Source organism: Oncorhynchus gorbuscha, linkage group LG10 (genome assembly GCF_021184085.1).
Source record: "Oncorhynchus gorbuscha isolate QuinsamMale2020 ecotype Even-year linkage group LG10, OgorEven_v1.0, whole genome shotgun sequence".
NCBI classification, from domain to species: Eukaryota; Metazoa; Chordata; class Actinopteri; order Salmoniformes; family Salmonidae; genus Oncorhynchus; species Oncorhynchus gorbuscha.
The window spans coordinates 61,031,152-61,044,648 of NC_060182.1; the positions used below are offsets into that span (position 1 = coordinate 61,031,152).

Here is a 13,497-nt window from a genome sequence, read left to right on the forward strand (position 1 = left end):
AAGGAAAGAAATTCCAAATTAATTTAACATGGCACACCTGTTAATTGAAATGCATTCCAGGTGACTACCTCATGAAGATGGTTGAGAGAATGCCAAGAGATGATGCAAAGCTGTCATCAAGGCAAAGATTGACTACTCTGAAGAACTCAAACATAAAATATATTTTTGATTTGTTTAACACTTTTTTGGTTACTACATGATTCCATATGTGTTATTTCATAGTTTTGAGGTCTTCACTATTATTTTACAAATGCAGACAATAGTAAAAATAAAGAAAAACCCTGGAATGAGTAGGTGTGTCCAAACATTTGACTGGTACTGTAGATCACTGCATCCAATTAAAAGGTATACAGCATAAAGAACAAAGTTATTCAGTGTGATGAATGTGATGAATACATCTTGTTCCTGTAGTGTTTGTAAACACCCAGGTAGGTTGATTAATAACCTGAACCAGATTACCAAAGCCCCATATACTACCCACCACTGCGACCTGTATGCTCTCGTTGGCTGGCCCTTGATTCATATTTGTCGCCAAACCCACTGGCTCCAGGTCATCTATAAGTCTCTGCTAGGTAAAGCCCCGCCTTATCTCAGCTCTCTGGTCACCATAGCAGCACCCACCCATAGCACGCGCTCCAGCAGGTATATTTCACTGGTCATCCCCAAAGCCAATTCCTCCTTTGGCCGGTTTTCCTTCCACTTCTCTGCTGTATGTTTGTTCATTCCATGTGTAACTCTGTATTGTTTGTGTCACACTGCTTTGCTTTATCTTGGCCAGGTCGCAGTTGTAAATGAGAACTTGTTCTCAACTGGCCTACCTGGTTAAATGAGAACTTGTTCTCAACTGGCCTACCTGGTTAAATAAAGGTGTTCTCAACTAGCCTACCTGGTTAAATAAAGGTGTTCTCAACTGGCCTACCTGGTTAAATAAAGGTGTTCTCAACTAGCCTACCTGGTTAAATAAAGGTGAAATACATTTAAAAATACAAAATGACAGGGACTAGTTCCAGAGAGAAGCTTCCTCTTGAGAGGACAGCTTGATGAAAACCAGTCAATATTTCAGGTCCCCAAGAAATTAGAGACCTCTCTGGTTACATCACATACACTATCAAGCATTTCACACACATTAGTTAGATTGTTAGCACTTGGTATATAGCAACACCCAAAAAGAAAAGGCTTTAGATGAGGCAGCTGAACCTATTACAGGGATATGGCTCTGAATATATACAGCAACACCTTCCCCATAAGCATTCCTGTCTCTTCTATAGATGTTATATCCTTGTATTGCTACTGCCGTACCAAAGGAATTGAGTCTCAAATGGCTAATATATTAATGTTAGCAAGTTATTGACTTCATGAACCTTATTTCTAAGACTACCTATATTAATATGGGCTATTTTCATCCCTGTCCTGTGTAGCTGATCAGAGAGGGACATAATATGGAAAGACATAATATGGAAAAGGATGGTGCTGAAAGAGTCTGTATCCCCCTCTACTCTCCTCTATTCCACAGTCTCTCCCCCTCATCCCTCTCTCACTGAATCTGTGCCTCCATCCCTCCAGAGAGGGAGAGAGAGGTAGAGATATTTACACAGAGCAATAGCGAGAGGAAGAGGAAGAGAAAGAGCAGGGGGGTAGAGTGATAGAAGTAGAGAGCGACAGATCTAGAAAGTGGGAGTTCAGGAGATAGGAGGAGAGGCTCTATGTCGCTCACTGGGTTACATGCCGACCGTTGTGTCTCTGTGTGAAATGGTTCCCAGTCCAGGGGGAGGTGAAGCAGCATAACAATAAGGCATGTTGACGGGAAGTTCAAGGGGGAAGCAATAAACCAGATGTAATCTGGCCCTGCTTATTGCACCATAGCAGAGCACAGACACACCAACACGCTCTCACAGCCTCACCTCAGAGTCCGACGTTTGTCCATCAACATCATAATTTGAAAGTTAAGTTTAGGCATTCATTCTGAACAGTTAAGGTTTGGGATAGTGTTAAAAAAATGTATATACACTGCTAAAAAAATTAATAAAAGGGAACACTAAAATAACACATCCTAGATCTGAATGAATGAAATATTCTTCTTAAATACTTTTTTCTTTACATAGTTGAATGTGCTGACAACAAAATCACACAAAAATGATCATTGTGTTGTAAGCACTGGGATCGAACACACAACCCATCCCTGCTCCCAACACCCTAGCAAACCACAAGCCTACTTGATGGTAACAGGCTAGAATGGCATCGCATTTCTTGAGCGATCTGCCTGGACACACACCCACACACACTGCCATTGAAATCCTTGGGTGGACAGCGTACACGTTTTTTGGGGAAGCCCAGGTCCCCAATTGTTTTATTTGTATTATTACTTTTTGGGATGGAAGAACGCCATCAATGTACACTTAAACAACTAAAAACAGATAGGAAGTGTGTAGAAAAGATAGAGGACATTCACTACTTGGCCAAAAGTAAGCTTGTCAAACATCTCATTCCAAAATCATGGGCATTAATATGGAGTTGGTCCCCCCCTCTGCTGCAATAACAGCCTCCACTCTTCTAGGAAGGCTTTCCACTAGAAGCGGGAACATTGCTGCGGGGACTTGCTTCCATTCAGCCACAAGAACATTATGAGGTCGGGACTGATGTTGGTCGATTAGGCCTGGCTCGCAGTCAGCATTCCAATTCATCCCAAAGGTGTTCGATGGGGTTGAGGTCAGGGCTCTGTGCAGGTCAGTCAAGTTCTTCCACACTGACCTCGACAAACCATTTCTGTATGGACCTCGCTTTGTGCACGGGGGGCATTGTCATGCTAAAAGGGCCTTCCCCAAACTGTTGACAAAGTTGGAAGCACAGAATTGTCAAGAATGTCATTGTCAAATCCAATTTTATTAGTCAGCTGCGCCGAATACAACAGGTAGACCTTACTTACAGTGAAATGCGTACTTACGAGCCCCTAAACAACAGTGCAGTTTCAAAAAATACAGATAAGAATAGGTCATAAAAGAGCAGCAGTAAAAAAGAACAATATATACAGGGTACAGAGTCAACATGCGGGGCACAGGTTAGTTAGTTGAGGTATTATGTACATGTAGGTAGAGTTAATTAAAGTGACTATACACAGATGACAACAGAGAGTGGCAGTGGTGTGGAGAGGGGAGGGGGCAATAAAAATAGTCTGGGTAGCCATTTGACTAGATGTTCAGGAGTCTTATGGCTTGGGAGTAGAATCTGTTTAGAAGCCTCCTGGACCTCGACTTGGGGCTCCAGTACCGCTTGCCGTGTGGTAGTAGAGAGAACAATCTATGACTAGGGTGGCTGGAGTCTTTGACAATTTTTAGGGCCTTCCTCTGACACCGCCTGGTGTAGAGGTCCTGGATGGCAGGCAGCTTTGCCCCAGTGATGTACTGGGCCGTTCGCACTACCCTCTGTAGTGCCTTGTGGTCAGAAACCGAGCAGCTGCTGCCATACCAGGCAGTGATGCAACTAGTCAGGATGCTCTCGATGGTGCAGCTGTAGAACCTTTTGAGGACCTGAGGACCTATGCCAAATGTTTTCGGATGCGTTGTTACCTACCCTTACCACCTGGGGGCGGGCCATCAGGAAGTCCAGGATCCAGTTACAGAGGGAGATGTCTAGTCCCAGGGTCTTTAGCTTATTGTTGAGCTTGGTATGCTCTGTATGCTCTATCGTTACGATTTCCCTTCACTGGAACTAAGGGGCCTAACCCAAACCATGAAAGACAGCCCCAGACATCCTCCATCAAAATGTACAGTTACCACGATGCAAATCGGGTAGGTAGCGTTCTCCTGGCAACCGCCAAATCCAGATGCGTCCGTCGGACTGAGTCCAATGGCGGCGAGCTTTACAACACTCCAGCCGACGCTTGCCATTGTGCATGGTGATCTTATTCTTGTTTGCAGCTGTTCGGCCATGGAAACCCATTTCATGAAGATCTCGACGAACAGTTCTTGTGCTGCCGTTGCTTCCAGAGGGGGGTGCAGAGCTGTTGGCTGGGGTAAGGGTAGCCAGGTGGAAAGCATGGTCAGCCGTAGAAAAATTGTAATTATCGATTATCGTAGGTTTATTGGTGGTGATAGTGTTTCTTAGCCTCAGTGCAGTGGGCAGCTGGGAGGTGTTGCTTTTATTCTCCATGGACTTTAGTGTCCCAAAACTTTCTGGAATTAGTGCTACAGGATGCAAATTCTGTTTGAAAAAGCTAGCCTTAGCTTTCCTAACTGACTAAACTGTGAGAACTAACAATCAATCAAATATAAAAACTAGACAGTCACAGAGAATTGAAAATTCACAAAATATTGAATTTAGCAGTTTTGATTTTGTTATTATGTTTGAGCAAAAGAACACCATTAGCCATGGAAAAAATGTATAGAATTGCAGGAATGTAGCATTAAGACTGCAACATTTTCTCTGGACTCCATGGTAAAATGTGTAGAATTGCAGTTAATCAACCTTAGAACTGCTAATAAATCTCTCAGCTCCATGGAGAAATGTGTACAATTCCAGGAAATTGGCTTAAAAAGGCAAAACAAAAAATGATCTACACCACCATTATGGGGGCCTCTAAAATACAGCCACACAGACTGGCCAACGTCAGCATGCGGAACTACTCAACCAAAGTCAATACTTTGTAGAGTCACCTTTTGCAGCAACTACAGCTGCAAGTCTCTTGGAGTAGGTCTCTATATGCTTGGCACATCTAGCCACTGGGATTTTTGCCCATTCTTCAAGGCAAACCTGCTCCAGATCCTTCAAGTTGGATGGGTTCCGCTGGTGTACTGCAATCTTTAAGTTATACCACAGATTCTCAATTGGACTGAGGTCTGGGCTTTGACTGGGCCATTCCAAGACATTTAAATGTTTCCCCTTAAACCACTCGAGTGTTGCTTTAGCAGTATGCTTAGGGTCATTGTCCTGCTGGAAGGTGAACCTACATCCCAGTCTCAAATCTCTGGAAAACTGAAACAGGTTTCCCTCAAGAATTTCCCTGTATTTAGCGCTATCCATCATTCCTTCAATTCTGACCAGTTTCTCAGTCCCTGCCGATGAAAAACATCCCCACAGCATGATGCTGCCACCACCACGCTTCACTGTGGGGATGGTATTCTCGGGGTGATGAGAGGTGGTGTTTGCACCAGACATAGCATTTTCCTTGATGCAGCTCCTTCAGAGTTAGCTTTGGTCTCTTTGTTGTCTCTGATTAATGCCCCGCCCCCCCGTGCCTGGTCCGTGAGTTTTGATGGGTGGCCCTCTCTTGGCAGGTTTGTTGTGGTGCCATATTCTTTAAATGTTTGAATAACGGATTTTTTTAAATGGTGTGCCGTGGGATGTTCAAAGTTTTGAATATTTTTGGATAGCCCAACCCTGATCTGTACTTCTCCACAACTTTGTCCCTGACCTGTTTGGAGAGCTCCTTGTTCTTCATGGTGCAGCTTGCTTGGTGGTGCCCCTTGCTTAGTGGTCTTGCAGACTCTGGGACCTTTCAGAACAGGTGTATGTATACTGAGATCATTTGACAGATCATGTGACACTTAAATAAAGTCCACCTGTGTGCAATCGAACTAATTATGTAACTTCTGAAGGTATGCGGTGGCACCGGAACTTATTTAGGGGCTTCATAGCAAAGGGGGTGAATACATATGCACACACCACTTTCCTTTTCTTTTCTTTTTTAAAACTTTTTTTTTTATTTTCACTTCACCAATTTGGACTATTTTGTGTATGTCCATTACATGAAATCCAAATAAAAATCCATTCAAATTACAGGTTGTAAAGCAACAAAATAGGAAAAACGCCAAGGGGGATGAATACTTTTGCAAGGCACTGAACATTACAATGATGAGGCTTAATTTTAAATGGGCAGTAGGACATGGGTAAGGGAAGGTAGTATTATTAAGATGAAGAATAATTAACTAGTGCTCACACACACAAACACCCCAAATAAGGCTCTCTGCAACTGAGTGGAATCTTAAATGGGGCATTTTACAGCTAAAACCCACTAGCCTTTCACCAGAGCCTTCTACCACCCTCCCCCCCACACACACACCTTCAACTCATATAAAGTGCCTATACACGGAACATTCCAAAAACATGGTACCTAATCATATATTTAAAACATGTTTTCTTAGCCCTCCTTCCCTCTTGCCCCATCCACCTATGCATTATTCATCTACTCTACCCATTCCAGCAGGAAAGAGAGAAAAAGAGACAAATGGGGGGGGAGAAGAGAGAGTTAAAACAAGAGAGTGGGCTCATACCTGAGAACACAGTGCCCCCTGTTAGTGGCATAGAGAATGACAGGCTGCATTACAATACATGTGAAACCACAGAGATATAGGTTACTAGTACAAGGTCACCGTAACACTGATGTCATGCCTTTTCAACCTCAGGAGGCTAAAGAAATGTGGCTTGTCACCCAAAACCCTCACAAATTTTTACAGATGCACAATTAAAAGCATCCCATCGGGCTGTATCACCGCCTGGTATGGCAACTGCACCGCACGCAACCGCAGGGGTCTCCAGAGGGTGGTGCAGTCTGCCCAACGCATTACTGGGGGCAAACTACCCGCCCTCCTGAACACCTACAGCACCCAAAGTCACAGGAAGGCCAAAAAGATCATCAAGGACATCAACCACCCAAGCCATTGCCTGTTCACCCCGCTATCATCAAGAAGGCGACGTCAGTACAGGTGCATCGATGCTGGGACCGAGAGACTGAAAAACAGCTTCTATCTCAAGGCCATCAGACTGTTAAACAGCCATCACTAGCACATTAGAGGTTGCTGCCTATAGGTATAGACTAGAAAATCACTGGCCACTTTAAGGAATGGAACACTAGTCACTTTAATAATGTTTACATCTGGCATTACTCAACTCATATGTATATACTGTATTCTATACTATTCTACGTTATCTTAGTCACTTAAAAATGTTTACATATCTGGCATTACTCATCTCATATGTATATACTGTATTCTATAATATTCTACGTTATCTTAGTCACTTAAAAATGTTTACATATCTTGCATTACTCATGTCATATGTATATACTCTATTCTATACTATTCTACTGTATCTTAGTCCATTCCGCTCTGACATTGCTCATTCATATACGTATATAGTCTTAATTCATTCCTACATAGATTTGTGTGTGTGTGTGTGCGCTAGGTGAGTGGGGCGAGAAGGAGAGGTTGATGGGACAGCGGAGGTGCATAATTTCCTCTCCCACAGGAAGTCACTGTGGAACAATGCACATCGCCTTGGTCCCGATGTGTGTGTGTGTGTGTGTGTATGTGCAAACTACTACCTACGGCCCTCAGCTCTCATTGAGAGGATTTAATATCAGTGAATTATCATGGTCATAAGCCTAGCATTGGCTACAACTACATAATAATATGATGGTGTATTGCATTCATGTTACATTCAGCTACTATCAGGTGAAGTTTCCCTCCCTATACCGAGGTGCTACCTAGCACCTGGGATCAAATGACAGGGAGGCCAGGGAGCAGTGTTGCTCAGCCTGCGGTCCGGGGGCCACTACCGGTCCCTAGGATAATGCTGAGCGGTCCCTGAGATAGTCAGAAGCCTGACACTCGTTTAATTAGATCTATAGTGTTAGATGTAATATAAACCCAAGGAGGAAGGGCCATAGCTTGCCTGTTCCTTGCTCAGAAAAGACCATGGCAGTCCCTGGAATAAAAAAAGGTTAAGAAACACTGCCACGGAATACTGGACATATAAACTATGAGAATTAGTGGTAATTCCATGGAGCTGAAACAGTGTAGTATTCCATCCAACAGCCATCATTCCCAGGTGCTGTGGTTCTCTCCCACTGTCAACTCCACGTTCCCATAATGGGATTATCAGGAACACTGTGTATGCCATGTGTCTATACCAGTATATGATTTTGGTGGTCTGCCGTATGGCCATTGACCTCAATGACCTCAAGGGTAATTATGAGTGTGTCTGCACTTGGCCCTCCCTCAGGCAGCCAGACCCACACACAATATTATTATTGAATGACCAAAGGCAATATTCAGCCTGGGGGAAGAGAGAGATTAAAGGAGGGAAAAGTGAAAGGGAGTGAGTGATGAGGAGGAGTGTCTCAGACCTGATGCCAACATATGTCACACGTATGTTCAAAGGGCAAAGTGCAAAAGGCCAGACACCACGCGCACACACACACACACACACACACACACACACACACACACACACACACACACACACACACACACACACACACACACACACACACACATACACACACACACCACACACATCTGAGTTGGTGGTGTCTCTCCAGCTCTCTTTTTCTCCCGGGGTAGATGGATACAGACCTGCCATTTTCTGTCTGCCACTTCATCGCTCTCTCCATCCATCTCTGGTTCACCCTCGCCAAGTATGAGATATCAGTCATTGACCAAAACTAAAATAAGTCTAAGCTGTATGTTCATCCAGCCAGCACCCCATTGCATAGGGTAATTTACTCAGTTATTCTTCAGAAACCAAAAGAAACCAAGCAAGTCAAACAAGAGCTGAAAGATTCCAACAGTAACAGAACCTTACAGAAGAATATATTCTATCTGTGCTCATGAATGTATGAGGAGTATTCTGTTTCAATAACTCTCTCACAATCTCTTTCTCTCCCTCTCTCCCGCTCCCTTTCTCCAGGGTGACAACCAACCTTCGCTCCGCAACTTTAATTAAACGAGTCGATACTCCTCTCGCCATCGCTCTTTTCCTCCCTCGGAATGTTAGAGGTCCCATCGGAGCATTCCTGTTTAAAAATCAGGGTTTTCCAGTTCTCATCTCCACAGACACTTTTTCTATCCCACACTAATTGGGAATTCCTCGTCCACACCAGTCAAGGCCGAGGATAATTTTGACTTAATAACGAATAAATAAATACAATAACAGTGAAAACACACACAAAACACCCACTTATGTGTATGTGTTATCCCAGGGCCGGTGTGAATCCTGTTTGATATTGAACTATTCGTTCGGGGAAGAGACTACACTAAGTGGAGAAACAGCCCACTCACTCATTTGTAATGGAGATGATACTTTCCTTCCATGATGCCTCAGCCTAATCAGACCAGTTCTGTCCGCCTGTCGGTCTGTACCGCTCTCCCTTTTGCATGATGTACTATAGGATGTGGAGTTCCACAGAAGGACTCACTGTAGAGAGCTTTCTTTGTCTCTCTCTGACACACATACGTGTGTATGTTTGCTATTTGAACAGTGATGGTTATCAGAACCAGGTCTTGGGTGTGAGATGGTTTATAAAGACAGAGATGGGCCCAGGAGGCTAGCTAGCCATGTAATGTTAAACAGCTGTTGCTTTTTATAACAGTTCATCTCACACACAATCTAATAAAACACACAAATGTACATTCACACAACAGTTGTTTGTGCGTCCCTGACAAGACCATCACCTTAACTAACCCCCTCTCTGGTTCCAATTCTAGTCTGGGATAACACACAAAATTCTAACAAATCACACAACTGTAAATAAACAATTTAAACAAGACATTCATTTAAATGCGCTCGCTCACACACAACAAAAAAATAGATACATTACACACACACATACGCCTAGGCCTGACTAGAGAAGTACATGAGTGGAGAGCAGCTGCAAGTTGAAGACCTGGGAGGAGTGAGTTCCGGTTTCATGCTGAGAAACACAACGAGATCATCAGGAATACCAGGAACACACTTTAACTGTACTACGACACCGGATAGAGGAGTTTGACGAGCTAGCTTTGGTCAATTCTGAGTTCAACTCGGGAATACCCGTTGACACAAAAGTGGATCAACTTTTAGCCAGTGTCATGGCTGTCCTGTGAGGATCACATTGGGTCAGATCAGTTTGGCAATGGCTGACAGTAACCAGACCTTCTCTCACCCGCAGAGGGGAGGAGAGAACTGGTGTGTGGCACCTCCTCACCCGGTCGTAATTAAGCAGGAGAGGACTCTCGCTCTACGCTCCGATATTGCCTAAAGGAATGTCTGGTCTCCAGACTTTTACCCACCCAAAACTATAATGTCCAAAAAAGTAGATAATGGAACAATAATTCTAACAAAGAATGTTCTGAATGGTCAGTGGGGAGTTATAGAAAACTGATGTCACATTGTTTTTTATTTTGTGATGTCATTAAAAACTGTATGGACAAAATACTAAATTGAAAAGGATACCCCCTTTACCTGTCAAGTTTCCATCCAATGCGTTGTGCATAGGATATGAAAAAATGATGAAGTATTTTTGTTATGATAGTGATTTTAGGAGTCATAAGAGAACTTACAATCATATCCTTTGCACATTAAGTAGCCACGCCCCGAGTGAGGTCAGAAAACGTGTTTGCCAGAAAGATGTCCCCTTTGGCCAGTGTGCATAAAAAGCCTTGGTAACAAAATGAACTTTAGACCAGAAAAGCGTGGCGCAATAGCTACATGTCTGAAATGGTTGGAACTTTGAACCTCAACACAAGGTGAAGAAATAAACTCACCTTTCTTTAGAACAGGAAAGACGGGGAGCTGCAGCCCACGTCTGAAGTGGTCTAAATCCTGACTATCAACACAAGGAGGAAGAGGCGTAAAACTCCCCTCTCAGAAAATCCCTGGTACAGCTGATTAGCTGTCCTGAGTCAAATATCTCAAACTTTTCAAACCATCCCATCCTACTACAAGTCTCAAAATCACCGCAGTACACTACTCTCCTCACCGCACTGGAACCATCATCACGATTGGCTTATCTTCAAATAAGCAGCTTCAGGAGCAAATGGAAGAGTGAACTGTGTAGTTATGTTCAGGACTACACAACGGACAAGAGCACCCACACGTAAATACATATATGATTTCTTATTTCGAATGGGCGGTGGTTCGTGTGCAAACTATATGATTGTGAAAATAGTTACAGAATGTATTCACGATAAGTGTCTCTTTCTTACACCCCATGTCGTTGGGTAAAATGCCATATTGTGTCAGTCCACTAGGGACCTTTGTCGCATGTAAAGGTTGTATGTTTATTCTGTGTTATTATTTAGTTAGCTAGTAAATAAATAATTAAAACCAATTGGTGCCGTACTGAATCATGAGCAAGGCTGTGGTTTTTGCAGATGCATGTGGCTATGACTGTCAGAATGACGATATGATAAGATTTATAAGATGACTGTTTATCGATGTAATAGATATAGCTTCGAGTTTAATTCAGATTGTCACTCTTTAAAACATCCTCTTCCGTGGTGCTCCAAATCCTAATGAGTTAAGTGTTACGTGATTAATTTAAATTGGATAACAATTAAACATTGTTAGTGGACTAAATAATTAATGAATGTAAAGTCACGACACCAGGTAAATTTCTATGGTAACGAATCCTTCGAATGTAACCTGCTCTGGGGCAGGCTAACTTTACTTTATCCTAAAAATAAGAGTCTGAGCCTTGAGTTGAGGACCAATCAAATCAGATTCCCTCCCTCTCGCAAAGAGTGCATCATCATTTCCTTCATTCTCCGGACCATTTGAGGAAGACGATTGATTAAACATTTTATTAATCAAATTACTGTGTTAGAATATTACTATTTTTTATCATACTTAGTGGACTGTTTATTAGGTACACCACCCAGTTGATGAAAATGGTTAAAGCAGGCTGACAGGCATCAAGGCATTCAGTTACTGTTCGATTGAACGATAGAATTGACAAAATGAGTGACCTCAGCGGCTTTGAGCGTGGTATGATAGTCGGTGCCATGCGCGCCGGTTCCAGCAGGTCTCCTAGGCTTTTCAAGCACGACAGTCTCTATGGTTTATCGAGAATGGTGCGACAAACAGAAAACATCCAGTCAGCAGCAGTCCTGTGGGCTAAAACAGCTCATTGATGAGAGGTAAAAAAAGGAGAATGGCAAGAATCGTGCAAGCTAACAGGCGGGCCACAAACAGGCAAATAAGGACGCAATAAAAACAGTGGTGTGCAGCACGGCATCTGGGAACACACAACTGGTGCCCGCGGATGGACTATTGCAGCAGACGACCACATCGGGTTCCACTCCTATCAGCTCAAAACAACAAGCAGCTCCAGTGGGCAAGTGAATCAACAACACTGGACAATTGAGGAGTGGAAAAACATTGCCTGCTCTGACGAATCCCGATTCCAGTTGGGTCATGCTGATGGCAGAATCAGGATTTGGGCCCATGGCCCCATCCTGCCTGGTCTCAACGGTACAGGCTGGTGGTGGCAGTGGGGAATGGTTTCCTGTTACTCGTTAAGAGTCCTTGATACCAATTGAGCAATGTTTCCATGGCAAAAATAATTTGGTCTGTTCTGGAGGCAAAAGGGGTTCTGACCCGATTCTAGATGTACCTAACAAACTGACCACTGAGTGTACAAAACATTAGGAACACCTTCCTACTAGCGTTTGTTAGCCCCCTTTTGCGCTCAGAACAGCCTCAATTCGCATGACACTTTTTTTTATTAAAGTGAAACACATCCCATTCATCTCTAAAGAGAGACCTTTTTCCCAAGGGACTATCTATGTGTGTGTATGTTTGTATGTATGTGTGTTATCCCAGGGGCAGTGTGAATCCTGTCTGAAATTAAATATGTCATTCAGCAATTTTTGTCTGTCTGTCTGTCTGTCTGTCAGTCCAGCCGTCTGACGGTCTCATTGTCCGTCGGTCCATCCCAGTCTGTCCACCCCACCCCCTTCCTCTCTCCCCTTAACTCACCTTCTCTGTCCAGGAACTCTGGACTAAAGTTGGACTGATTTGCATTATGTAGATGTGGAGTTCCACAGAAGGATTCACTTTAGAGAGCATCTGTCTCTCTCTGACACACGAATGACGCACTCACACACACACACACACACACACACACACACACACACACACACACACACACACACACACACACACACACACACACACACACACACACACACACACACACACACACACACACACACACACACACACACACACACACACACACCTGTATGTTATCAGAACCAGGTCTTGGTGTGAGATGGTTTATAAAGACAGAGATGGGCCCAGAAGGATAGCTAGCCATGTAATGTAAAACAGCTGTTGCTTTTTATAACAGTTCATCTCACACACAAACGTATATTCATGCGACACACACACACACACGATTAAGAGACAGAAACAGCCTAGAGAAGCACATGAGTGGAAAGCAGCTGCAGGTTGAAGACCTGGGAGGAGCGAGGTCCGGTTTCATGCTGAGAAACACATTGAGATCATCAGGAATACCAGGAACAACACACTTTTACTATCTACAAACACACACCATTTACACATCAGGCCTGCTGGGAATCTTTTAGACATATGTGAAGGTATGACCAGCTCACCAACAGCGCAGAGAAACAGGCTGCAGTGAGAGAGACTGGGTACTACAGTGTGAGCCCTGCCTCTTCACTACTTCATCTTGTTTCACATCATTGGGACAACACATCGTTCTCTCTGTCTGTCTCGCAT

General features: G+C 43.6%; 1 protein-coding gene across 1 annotated transcript in view; it reads right to left on the minus strand.

Moving 5' to 3' along the window:
* Positions 1–13,497, minus strand: part of smyd3 (SET and MYND domain containing 3) — a 207,828-nt gene that overhangs the window by 167,186 nt on the left and 27,145 nt on the right. The window lies entirely within an intron of this gene.